The following is a 13,392-nucleotide window of genomic DNA, read 5'->3' as shown; positions in this document are numbered from 1 at the left end:
ACTTGGTTTGGGCTGAGCTTGATCTATTCACGAGCTGAGACTTCTTTTGGGGTTGAACGCCAAGTTGTAACGTGTTTTGGGCGTTCAACTCTGGTTCGTGACATGTTTCTGGCGTTTGACTCCAGAATGCAGCATGGAACTGGCGTTGAGCGCCAGTTTACGTCATCAAATCTCGAATAAAGTACAAACTATTATATATTGCTGGAAAGCTCTGGATGTCTACTTTCCAACGCCGTTGAGAGCGCGCCATTTGGAGTTCTGTAGCTCCAGAAAATCTATTTCGACTGCAGGGAGGTCAGATTCCAACAGCATCAGCAGTCCTTTGTCAGCCTCTTATCAGAGTTTTGCTCAGGTCCCTCAATTTCAGCCAGAAAATACCTGAAATCACACAAAAGCACACAAACTCATAGTAAAGTCCAGAAATGTAAATTTAGCATAAAATTTAATGAAAACATCCCTAAAAGTAACTAGATCTACTAAAACTACCTAAAAACAATGCCAAAAGCGTATAAATTAGCCGCTCATCAAAAAGCCTAGAAAACCATAAAAATCCTAAAAACCCTAAAAACACTAAAAAAAACCTAAAAATCCTAAAAACCCTAAAAAACTCTAAAAACCCTGGAAAACCGTACAAACCCTAAAAAAACTCTAAAAATTCTAGAAAACCCTAAAAACTCTAGAACACCCAAAAAAACCTAGAAAAATCCTAGAAAATCCTAAAAACCCTAGAAAATCTTATAAACCTTAAAAAACCCTAACAAACACTAACAAACCCTAAAAAAAACACTAAAAAACCCTAAAAACTTTAAAAACCCTAAAAACCCTAAAAACTGTAGAAAATCCTAAAAAATCCTAGAAAACCCTAAAAACACTAGAAAAGACAAAAAAACTGAAAAAAACCCTAAAAAACCCAAGAAAATCCTTAAAAACCCTAGAAAAATCCTAAAAAAACCCTAAAAACTCTAAAAATCCCAAAAAACCCTAAATACCTAGAAAACCCTAAAAATTCTAGAAAATCCTAAAAATTCTAAAAGTGCTAGAATATACTAGAAAATCCTAAAAACACTGGCAAACTCTAAAAGCCCTAAAAACCCAAAAAACCCTAGAAACCCTAAAAAACCTTGAAAATCCTAAAATTCTCAAAACCCTTAAAAATCCTAAAAAATCCTAAACCCTAGAAAACCCTAAAAATCCTAGAAAACCCTAAAACCCCTAGAAAACCCTAAAAAATCCTAAAAATCCTAGAAAACCCTAAAAACCCTAGATAACCCTAGAAAACCCAAAAAAACCCTAGAAAATCCTAAAAAATCCTAGAAAACCCTAAAAAATCCTAAAAAATCCTAAAAACCCTACAAAACCCTAAAAAACCAAGAAACCCTAAAAACTCTAAAAACCCTAGAAAATCCTAAAACCCCTAAAAAACCCTAAAAAATCCTAAAAATTCAAAACCCTAAAAACCCTAAAAAACCTTAGAACCCTAGAAAACCCTAAAACCCATAAACCCTAGAAAACTCTAAAAACCCTAAAAAACCCTAAAATCCCTAGAAAATCCTAAAACCCCTTAAAGATCCTAAAAACTCTAGAAACCCTAGAAAACCCTAAAAAATCCTAAAAACACTAGAAAACCCTAAAAATCCAATAAACCCTAGAAAACCCTAAAAATTCCTAAAAATCCTAGAAAACCCTAAAAAAACCATGAAAATCCCAAAAACCCTAGAAAATCATAAAAAACTCAAAAAACCCAAGAAACTCCTAAAAATTCTAAAAATCCTAAAAATACTAGAAAACCCTTGAAAACCCTAAAACACTACAAAACCCTAAAAATCCTAGAAAACAGTAACCCTAGAAAATCCTAAAAACCTTAGAAAATCCTAAAAAATCCTAAAAAAACCCTAAAAATTCTAGAAAACTTAAAAACCCCCTAGAAAATCCTAAAAATCCTAAAACCCTAATGAACCCTAAAAAACCTTAAAAATCCTAGAAATATCCTAGAAACTCCTAAAATCCTAAAAAACCTAAAAATCCTAAAACCATAAAAAAAACCCTAGCAAATCCTAAAAACCCTAAAAATCCCAAAAAACCATAGAAAACCCTAAAAAGCCCTAGAAAACACTAAAAAACCTAAAACCCTAGAAAATCCTAAAACCCTAGAAAACCATAAAAACCCTAAAAACCCTAGAAAACCCTAAAAAATCCAAAAAAACCCTAAAACCCTAAAAAACCTTAAAAAAACCCTAAAACCCTAGAAAAACCATAAAATCCTAGAAAACACTGAAAACCCTAAAATCCTAGAAAACCCCAAAAACCCTAGACAACCCTAAAAATCCTAAAACCCCTGAAAAATCCTAAATATCCTAAAAAACTCTAAAAACCCTAGAAAACCCTAAAAATCCTAAAACCTAGAAAAGCTTAAAAAACCCTAAATACCCTAAAAAACCATAGAAATCCTATAAAACCCTAGAAACCCCTAAAAATCCCAGAAAATCCTAGAAATCCTAAAAATCCTAGAAAACCCTAAAAAACCCTAGAAAATCCTAAAAATCCCTAGCAAACCCTAAAAACTCTAAAAAACCATAAAAACTCTAGAAAACCCTAGAAAAACCTAAAAAACCCTAAAACCCTAAAAAACCCTAGAAAACGCTAAAAACCTTAAAACCCTAAAAAATCCTAAAAACCCTAGAAAACCCTAAAAAATCCTGATAACCCTAAAAACCCCTAAAAACTTTAGAAAACCCTAGAAAATTAAACAAACCCTAAAAAACCCTAAAAACCCTAGAAAACCCTAAAAACCATAAAAAACCCCTAAAAACCCTAGAAAATCCTAACAAACCCTAAAAAACCCTAAAACTCCTACAAAACCCTATAAATCCTAGAAAACCCTAACAAACCCTAGAAACCCAAGCAAACCTTAAAAAGCCTAAAAAATCATAAAAACTCTAGAGAATCCTAAAAATACTAAAAATGCTAGAAAATCATAAAAACCCTAAGAAACCCTAAAAGACTATACAAAAAACCCCTGAAAATCTTAGAAAACCCTTAAAAACCTAGAGAATCCAAAAAAAACCCTAGAAATCCTAGAAAACCCTAAAAAACCCTAAAATGTCTTAAAAATCCTAGAAAACCCTAAAAAAACCCAAGAAAAGCCTAGAAAACCATAAAAAATCCTAAAAACCGTAGAAATCCCTTAAAAATCCTAGTGAACCTGAAAAAACCCTAAAAACACTAAAAAAACCTAAAAACCCTTAAAAACTCTAAAAATCCTGGAAAACCTTACAAACCCTAAAAAACTCTAAAAACCCTAAAAAATCCAAAAAAATCTAGAAACACCCTAGAAAACCCTAGAAAATCCTACAAACCCTAAAAAAGCCTAACAGACACTAACAAACCCGAAAAAACTCTAGAAAACCCTAAAAACACTCAAAAACACAAAAAAAAACCTTAAAAAACCCTAAAAACTCTACAAAACTCTAAAAAATACTAGAAAACCATAACAAACCCTAAAAAATTCTAGAAAACCCTAAAAAATCCTAAATAGCGCTAGAAATACTCTAGAAAACCCTAAAAAACACTGGCAAACTCTAAAAGCCCTAAAAATCCTAAAACCTCTAGTAAACCCTAAAAAACCTAGAAAACCCTAAAAATCCTCAAAACCCTAGAAAACCCTAGAAACCCTAGAAAATCCAAAAAAATTCCGACAAACCCTAAAAGCCCTAAAAATCCATAAAAACCATAGAAAATCCTAAAAACCCCTAGAAAATCCTAAAAATCTTCAAAACCCTAGAAAACCCTAAAAAATCCAAAGAACCATAGAAAACACTAAAACTCTAGAAAACCCTAAAAAAATCCTAGAAAATCCTAGAATACCCTAAAAACCCTAGATAACCATAACAAATCCTAGAAAACCCTCAAAACCCTAGAAAATCCTAAAAAACCCTAGAAAATCCTAATAAACCCTAAAAAATCCTAAAAATCCTAGAAAATCCTAAAAATACTAGAAAACCCAAAAACCATAGAAAACCCTAAAAACCTAGAAAACCCTAAAAAATCCTAAAACTCTAGAAAATCCTAAAAACTCTAAAAACCCTAGAAATCCCTAAAAATCCTAAAAACCCTAGAAAACCCTAAAAAACCCTAAAAATCCTAGAAAACCGTAAAAAACCCTAGAAACACTAAAAAACCCTAAACCCTATAAAGCCCTAAACCCTAGAAACCCTAAAAAATCCTAGAAAATCCTAAAAACCCCTAAAAACTCAAATAAACCATAAAAAACCATAAAAATCCTAGAAGAATCCTAGAAACCCCTAAAAACCTTATAATTGTAAAAAAACCAAAGCAAAACCCTAAAAACCCTAAAAAACCCAAAAACCCTTGAAAACTCTAAAAAAAACCCTCGAAAATCCTAAAAATCCTAAAAACCCTAGAAAACCCTAGAAAAACCTAAAATCCTCTAAAACCCTAGAAAATCCTAAAAACTCTAGAAAACCCTAAAAATCCTAAAAATCCTAAAAACCTCTAAAGATCCTAAAAACTCTAGAAACCCCTAGAAAATCCTAAAAAAATCCTATAAACCCTAGAAAACCCTAAAAATCTTAAAAATCCTAGAAAACCCTAAAAAATCCTAGAAAATCCTAGAATACCCTTAAAAACCCTAAAAACCCTAAATAACCATAACAAACCCTAGAAAACCCTCAAAACCCTAGAAAACCCTAAAATCCCTAGAAAACCCGAAAAAATCCTAAATCCTTAGAAAACCTTAAGAATCCTAGAAAACCAAAAAAATCCTAGAAAACCCTAAAAATTCCTAAAACCCCAAGAAAACCCTATAAAATCCTAAAAACCCAAGAAAATCCTAAAAACCCTAAAAATCCTAGAAAACCCTAAAAAAGTCTAAAAAAATCCTACAACTCTAGAAAACCCTAAAAAACTCTAAAAACCCTAAGAAACTCTAAAACCCTAGAAATCCTAAAAACCCTAGAAAACCCTAAAAACCCTAAAAATCTTAGAAAACCGTAACAAACCCTAAAAACCCTAGAAAATCTAAAAAACCCTAAACCCTATAAAACCCTAAATCCTAAATCCTAGAAACCCTAAAACACCTTAGAAAACCCTAAAAAATTCTAGAAACCCTAATAAACCCTAAAAACCCTAAAAATCCTAGAAAAATCCTAAAAACCCCTAAAAACCCTAAAATTGTAAAAAAACCCAAGCAAACCCTAAAAACACTAAAAAACCCAAAAACCCTAGAAAACCCTAAAAAACCCTAAAAATCCTAAAAACCTTAGAAACCCCTAAAAACCCCTAAAACCCTAGAAACCCTAAAAACCCTAAAAAACCCTAGAAAATCTAAAACCCCCTAAAGATCCTAAAAATCTAGAAAATCCTAAAAAATCCTATAAACCCTAGAAAACCCTAAAAAATCCTAAAAATTTCTAAAAATCCTAGAAAACCCTAAAAAACCCTAAAAACCCTAAAAACCCTTGAAAATCCTAAAAAGACTCAAAAACCCCTAAAAAATCCTAAAAATCCTAGAAACCTTAAAAACCCATAGAAAATCCTAAAAAACCCTAAAACCCTAAAAAACCTTAAAAATCCTAGAAATATCCTAGAAACCCCTAAAACCCTAAAAAACCTAAAAATCCTAAAACCCTAGCAAATCCTAAAAACCCTAAAAATCCCAAAAACCATAGAAAAGCCTAAAAAACTATAGAAAACACTAAAAATCGTAAAAACCATAGAAAATCCTAAAAAACCCTAGAAAACCATAAAAATCCTAAAAACCCTAGAAAACCGTAACGAATCCAAAACATCCTAAAACCCTAAAAACCCTAAAATACCCTAAAACCCTAGAAAACCATAAAACCCTAAAAACTCTAGAAAACCCTAAAACACCCTAAAAACCCTAGACAACCCTAAAAATCCTAAAAACCCTAAAAAAACCCCTGAAAAATCCTAAATATCCTAAAAAACTCTAAAACGCTGAAAAACCCTAGAAAACCCTAAAAATCTTAAAAACCTAAAAAAGCTTAAAAAAACCTAAATACCCTAAAAAACCATATAAATCCTAGGAAACCCTAGAAACCCCTAAAAACCCCAGAAAATCCTAAAAATGCTAAAAATCCTAGAAAACCCTAAAAAACCCTAGAAAATCCTAAAAATCCCTAGCAAACCCTAAAAACTCTAAAAAACCATAAAAACTCTAAAAAACCCTAGAAAAACCTAAAAAAACCCTAAAACCCTAAAAAACCCTAGAAAACGCTAAAAACCCTAAAAATCCTAAAATCCTAAAAACCCTAAAAAACCCTAAAAACCCTAACAACCCCTAGAAAATCCTAAAACCTCCTAAAGATCCTAAAAACTCTAGAAAAACCTAGAAAACCCTAAAAAATCCTATAAACCCTAGAAAATCCTAAAAAATCCTATAAACCCTAGAAAACTCTAAAAAATCCTAAAAAAATCCTAGAAAATCCTATAAACCCTCAAAACCCTAAAAAAACCCTAAAAACCCTAAAAACCCTAGAAAATCTTAAAAAAACACAAATACCCAAGAAAACCCTAAAAATCCTAAAAACCCTAAAAACACTAGAAAATCCTTGAAAACCCTAAAAACACTACAAAACTCTAAATATCCTAGAAAACAGTAACCCTAGAAAATCCTAAAAACCCTAGAAAATCCTAAAAAACCCTAAAACCGCTAAAAAATCCAAAAAAATCCTAGAAACCTTAAAAACCCCTAGAAAATCCTAAAAAACCCTAAAACCCTAATAAACCCTAAAAAATCTTAAAAATCCTTGAAACCCCTAAAACCCTAAAAAACCTAAAAATCCTAAAACCCTAAAAAAACCCTAGCATATCCTAAAAACCCTAAAAATCCCAAAAAATAATAGAAAACCCTAAAATACACTAGAAAACACTAAAAATCCTAAAAACACTAGAAATCCTAAAAACCCTAGAAAACCATAAAAACCTAAAAACCTTAGAAAAACGTAAAAAATCCAAAAACCCTAAATACCCTAAAACCCTAAAAACCCAAAAACCCTAAAACCCTAGAAAACCCTAAACACCCTAAAACCCTAAAAAACCCTAAAAACCCTAGACAACCCTAAAAATCCTAAAACCCTAAAAAACCCCTGAAAAATCCTAAATATCCTAAAAAACTCTAAAAACCCTGAAAAACCCTAGAAAACCCTAAAAATCCTAAAAACCTAGAAAAGCTTAAAAAACCCTAAATACCCTACAAACCATAGAAATCCTAGAAAATCCTAGAAACCCCTAAAAACCCCAGAAAATCCTAGAAATCTTAAAAATCCTTGAAAATCCTAAAAAACCATAAAAACTCTAGAAAACCCTAGAAAAACCTAAAAAACCCTAAAACCCTAAAAAATCCTAGAAAACGCTAAAAATGCTAAAAACCCTAAAATCCTAAAATCCCTAAAAGCTCTAGAAAACCCTAAAAACCCCTAAAACCCAAAAAAACCTTAAAAACCCTAAAAAATCCTAAAAACCCTAACAAACCCTTGAAAATCCTAAAACCCCCTAAAGATCCTAAAAACTCTAGAAAAACCTAGAAAACCCTAAAAAATCCTATAAACCCTAGAAAACTCTAAAAATCCTAAAAAAACCCTAGAAAAATCCTATAAACCCTCAAAACCCTAAAAAACCCTCAAAACCCTAAAAACCCTAGAAAATCTTAAAAAAACTCAAAAAACCCAAGAAAACCCTAAAAATCCTAAAAACTCTAAAAACACTAGAAAATCCTTGAAAACCCTAAAAACACTACAAAACCCTAAATATCCTAGAAAACAGTAACCCTAGAAAACCCTAAAAACCCCTAGAAAATCCTAAAAAACCGTAAAACCGCTAAAAAATCCTAAAAATCCTAGAAACCTTAAAAACCCCTAGAAAATCCAAAAAAACCCTAAAACCCTAATAAACCTAAAATATCTTAAAAATCCTAGAAATATCCTAGAAACCCCTAAAACCCTAAAAATCCTAGACAACCCTAAAAAATCCTAAAAAGTCTAAAATACCCCTGAAAAATCCTAAATATCCTCAAAACTCTAAACACCCTGAAAAACCCTAGAAAACCCTAAAAATTCTAAAAACCCTAGAAAAACCTAAAAAACCCTAAATACCCTAAAAAACCATAGAAATCCTAGAAAACCCTAGAAACCCCTAAAAAACCCTAGAAAATCCTTGAAATCCTAAATATCCTAGAAAACCCTAAAAAACCCTTAAAATCCCTAGCAAACCCTAAAAACTCTAAAAAACTATAAAAACTCTAGAAAACCCTAAAAAAACCTAAAAACCCTAAAACCCTAAAAAATCCTAGAAAATGCTAAAAATCCTAAAAAACTCTAAAAAGCCTAAAAACCCTAGAAAACGCTAAAAATCCTAAAAACCCCTAAAAACCCTAGAAAACCCTAAAAATCCTGATAACCCTAAAAAACCTTAAAAACTTTAGAAAACCCTAAAAAATCCTAGAAAACCCTAGAAAACCCTAACAAACCTTACAAACCCCAAAAAATCCAAGAAAACTCTAACAAACCTTACAAAACCCTAGCAAACCTTAAAAACCCTTAAAACTATAAAAACCCTAGAGAATCATAAAAAACACTAGAAAACCCCTAGAATCCTAAAAACCCTAGAAAACCCTAGAAAAGCCTAGAAAACCCTAAAAATCCTAAAAGTTCTAGAAAACCATAAAAACCTTAATAAACCCTAAAAAACTATAAAAAAAACTCCTTGAAAATCCTAGAAAACCCTTAAAAAATATAGAGAACACAAAAAAACCCTAGAAATCCTGAAAAATCCTAAAAACCCTAAAATGTCTTAAAAACCATAGAAATTCCTAGAAAACCCTAAAAAACCCAAAAAATCCAAGAAAAGCCTAGAAAACCATAAAGAATCCTAAAAACCCTAGAAAACCCTTAAAAATTCTAGTGAACCTGAAAAAACCCTAAAAACACTAAAAAAACCTAAAAATCCAAAAAATCCTAAAAAACTCTAAAAACCCTGGAAAATCCTACAAATCCTAAAAAAACCCTAAAAATCCTAGAAAACCCTAAAAACCTAGAAAAACCCAAGAAAATCCTACAAACCCTAAAAAACCCTAACAAATAATAACAAACCCGAAAAAATCCTAGAAAACTCTAAAAAACTCTAAAAACCCTAAAAACCATAGAAAATTCTAACAAACCCTAGAAAACCCTAAAAACACTGGAAAACACAAAAAAATCTAAAAAAATCCTACAAATCCTACAAAATCCAAAGAAATACTAGAAAACCATAACAAACCCTAGAAAATTCTAAAAACCCTAAAAACCCTAAAAAATTCCAAGAAAACTCCAAAAATCCTAAAAAAACCCTAAAAAGCCTAAAAATTCCTAGAAAACTCCAAAAAAACCCTAAAACACCTAGAAAACTCTAAAAATTCAAGAAAACCCTAAAAAATCATAAAAAGTGCTAGAAATACCCTAGAAAATCCTAAAAAGTACTGGCAAATTCTAAAAGTCCTAAAAACCCTAAAACCCCTAGAAAATCCGAAAAAACCTAGAAAACCCTAAGAATCCTCAAAACCCTAGAAAACCCTAAAAAATCCTAAAACCCTAGAAAACTCTAAAAATCCTAGAAAATCCTAAAAAAAACCCTAGAAAACCCTAAAAATCCTAAAAATCCTAAAAAACCCTAAAAACTCTAGAAAATCCTAAAAACAGTAGATAACACTATAAAACCCAAAAAACCCTATAAAATCCTAAAAAATTCTAAAAAATCCTAATAAATCCTAAAAAAACCCTAAAAAGCCTACAAAACCCTAAAAACCCGTGAAAACCCTAAAAACTCTAAAAACCCTAGAAAATCCTAAAAACCCTAATAAACCCTAAAAAATCCTAAAAACTCTAGAAAAATCATAAAAACTCTAGAAAATACTAAAATTCCTAGAAAACCATAACACATCCTAGAAAATCCTAAAAACCCTAGAAAACCCTAAAAATTTCTAAAAACCCTAGAAAACCCTAAATAATCCTAGAAAACACTAAAAATCCTAAAAAACCTAGAAAAAACCTAGAAAACCCTAAAAACCCTAGAAAATGCCAAAAATTCTGGAAAACCCTAACAACCCATAGAAAACCCTGGAAAATCCTAACAAAACATAGAAAACCCTAGAAAATCCTAACAAATCCTAAAAAACCATAGAAAACCCTAAAAACTCTAGAAAACCCTAAAAAATCCTAAAATCTTAGAAAACCCTAAATAACCCTAGAAAACCCTAAAAAAATCTTAAAAAACCTAGAAAACCCGTAGAAACTCCTAAAAACTCTAGAAAATCCTAAAAATCATGGAAAATCCTAACAAGCCATAGAAAATCCTAGAAAATCCCAACAAATCCTAAAAAACCCTAGAAAAACCTAAAAAACTCTAAAAATCCTAAAATCCTAGAAAACCCTAACAAACCCTAGAAAACGCAAAAAACTCTAGAAAACACTAAAAACCCTACAAAACCCTAAAAATCCTAGAAAATCCTAACAAACCCTAGAAAACCGCAAAAACCCTAAAATACCCTAGAAAACCCTAAAAACGATAAAACCCTAAAAGTCCTAAAAAATCCTACAAAACCCTACAAAACCCTAATAAACCCTAAAACTCTAAAAACCCTAAAAAACCCTAAAAACCCTAGAAAACCGTAAAAAATTCTAAAAACCGTAGGAAACCTTAAAAAATCCTAAGAACCCTAGAAATCCTTAGAAAAACCTAAAAAACCCTAAAAACCCTATAAATCCCTAAAACCCCTAGAAAATCCTAAAAACCCTAAAAAGTCCTAAAAATCCTAAAAAACCTAGAAAACCCTAAAAAACCATAAAAAAATCCTAGAAACCCTAAAAAAACCCTAAAAAAACTCTAAAAATCGTAGAAAACCCTAAAAAATTCTAAAAAAAACCCTAAAAATCCTAAAAACCCTAGAAATACCCTAAAAACCCTAGAAAATTCTAGAAACCCTAGAAAATTAAAAAAAACTCTGACAAACCCTAAAAGCCCTAAAAAATCATAAAACCCCTAGAAAATCCTAAAAAACCCTAGGAAATCCTAAAAATTCTCAAAACCCTAGAAAACCCTAAAAAATCCTAAAAACCATAGAAAACCCTAAAACCCTAGAAAATTCTAAAAACCCTAGAAAATCCTAAAATATCCTCAAAAACCCTCAAAATCCTAGATAACCATAACAAACCCTAGAAAATTCTCAAAACCCTAGAAAACCCTAAAAAAAACCCAAGAAAACCCTAATAAACCCTAAAAACCCTAGAATACCCTTGAAAACCCGTGAAAACCCTAAAAATCCTAGAAAACCTAATAAAATAAAAAATTCTAAAACCCTAAAAGACCCTAAAAATCCTAGAAAACCCTAAAAAACCCTAAAAACTCTTGAAAACCGTGAAAAACCTAATAAACCCTAAAAACCGCTAAAAATCCTAGAAAGCCCTAAAAACAACAAAAACTCTAGAAATCCTAAAAACCATAGAAAGCCCTAAAAATCCTAGAAAACATTTAAAAATCCTAGAGAACCCTAAAAAACCCTAAAGACACTAGAAAACCCTAAAAAACCCTAAAAATCCTAAAAACCCTAAAACTCTGAAAACCTTGAAAACTCTAGAAAACCCTAAAAATCCTAGAAAACCCTAAAAAAACTATAGAAAACCCTAAAAATCCTAAAAAAGCCAGAAAAATCCTAGAAATCCCGAAAAATACTAGAAAACCCTAAAAACTCTAGAAAATCCTAACAAACCCTAGGAAACCCTAGAAAATCTTAACAAATCCTAAAAAACCCTAGAAAAACCTAAAAACTCTAAAAACCGTAGAAAAGCCCTAAAAACCCTAGAAAACCCTAACAAACCCTAGAAAATCCTAAAAATACTAGAAAATACTAAAAACCCTAAAAAAATCCTAAAAAACCTAGAAAAACCCTAGAAACACCTAATAACCCTAGAAAACCTTAAAAATCCTGGAAAACCCTAACAAACCAAAGAAAAACCTAGAAGACACTAAACACACTAGAAAACCGTAAAAACCCTAAAAAAAGACCTAAAATTCCTACAAAATCCTAAAAATCAAAGAAAATCCTAACAAACCCTAGAAAATCCTAAAATCCATAGAAACCCTAAAACACCCAAGAAACCCCTAAAAACCCTAAAAAAATCCTAAAACCCTTAGAAAACCCTAAAAACCCTAGCAAACCCTAAAAACCCTAAAAAACCCTAGAAAACCCTAGAAAATCCTAAAATCATAAAATCCCTCGAAAATCCTAAAAACCCTAAAAACCCTAAAAAGTCTAGAAAATACTAAAAACCCTAGAATACGATAAAAAAATCCTAGAAAATCCTTAAAAATAATAGAGAACCCTAAAAATCCTAAAGAACCCTAAAAATACTAGAAAACCATAAAAAACTCTAAGAACCTTAAAAAACCCTAAAAACTCTAAAAACCCTAGAAAAATCCTAGAAAACCCTAAAATCCTAGAACACCCTAACAAATCCTAGAAAACCCTAGAAAATCCTAAAAACACTAGAAAACACTAAAAACCCTAAAAAACCCTACAAAACCCTAAAATCCTAGAAAACCCTAACAAACCCTAGAAAACCCTAAAACCACTAAAAAACACTAAAATAGCCTAGAAAACCCTAAAAAATCTAGAAATCCTAAAAAATCCTATAAAACACTAATAAACCCTAAAAACCCTAGAAAATGCCAAAAATTTTGGAAAACCCTAACAACCCATAGAAAACCCTGGAAAATCCTAACAAAACATAGAAAACCCTAGAAAATCCTAACAAATCCTAAAAAACCATAGAAAACCCTAAAAACTCTAGAAAACCCTAAAAAATCCTAAAAATCTTAGAAAACCCTAAATAACCCTAGAAAACCCTAAAAAATCTTAAAAAACCTAGAAAACCCGTAGAAACTCCTAAAAACTCTAGAAAATCCTAAAAATCATGGAAAATCCTAACAAGCCATAGAAAATCCTAGAAAATCCCAACAAATCCTAAAAAACCCTAGAAAAACCTAAAAACTCTAAAAATCCTAAAATCCTAGAAAACCCTAACAAACCCTAGAAAACGCAAAAAACTCTAGAAAACACTAAAAACCCTACAAAACCCTAAAAATCCTAGAAAATCCTAACAAACCCTAGAAAACCGCAAAAACCCTAAAATACCCTAGAAAACCCTAAAAACGATAAAAACCCTAAAAGTCCTAAAAAATCCTACAAAACCCTACAAAACCCTAATAAACCCTAAAACTCTAGAAAACCCTAAAAAACCCTAAAAACCCTAGAAAACCGTAGGAAACCTTAAAAAATCCTAAGAACCCTAGAAATCCTTAGAAAAACCTAAAAAACCCTAA

Source organism: Arachis stenosperma, chromosome 3 (assembly GCF_014773155.1).
Source record: "Arachis stenosperma cultivar V10309 chromosome 3, arast.V10309.gnm1.PFL2, whole genome shotgun sequence".
In the NCBI taxonomy this organism is placed as follows: Eukaryota; Viridiplantae; Streptophyta; class Magnoliopsida; order Fabales; family Fabaceae; genus Arachis; species Arachis stenosperma.
Note: the sequence above shows the minus strand (reverse complement) of the source record.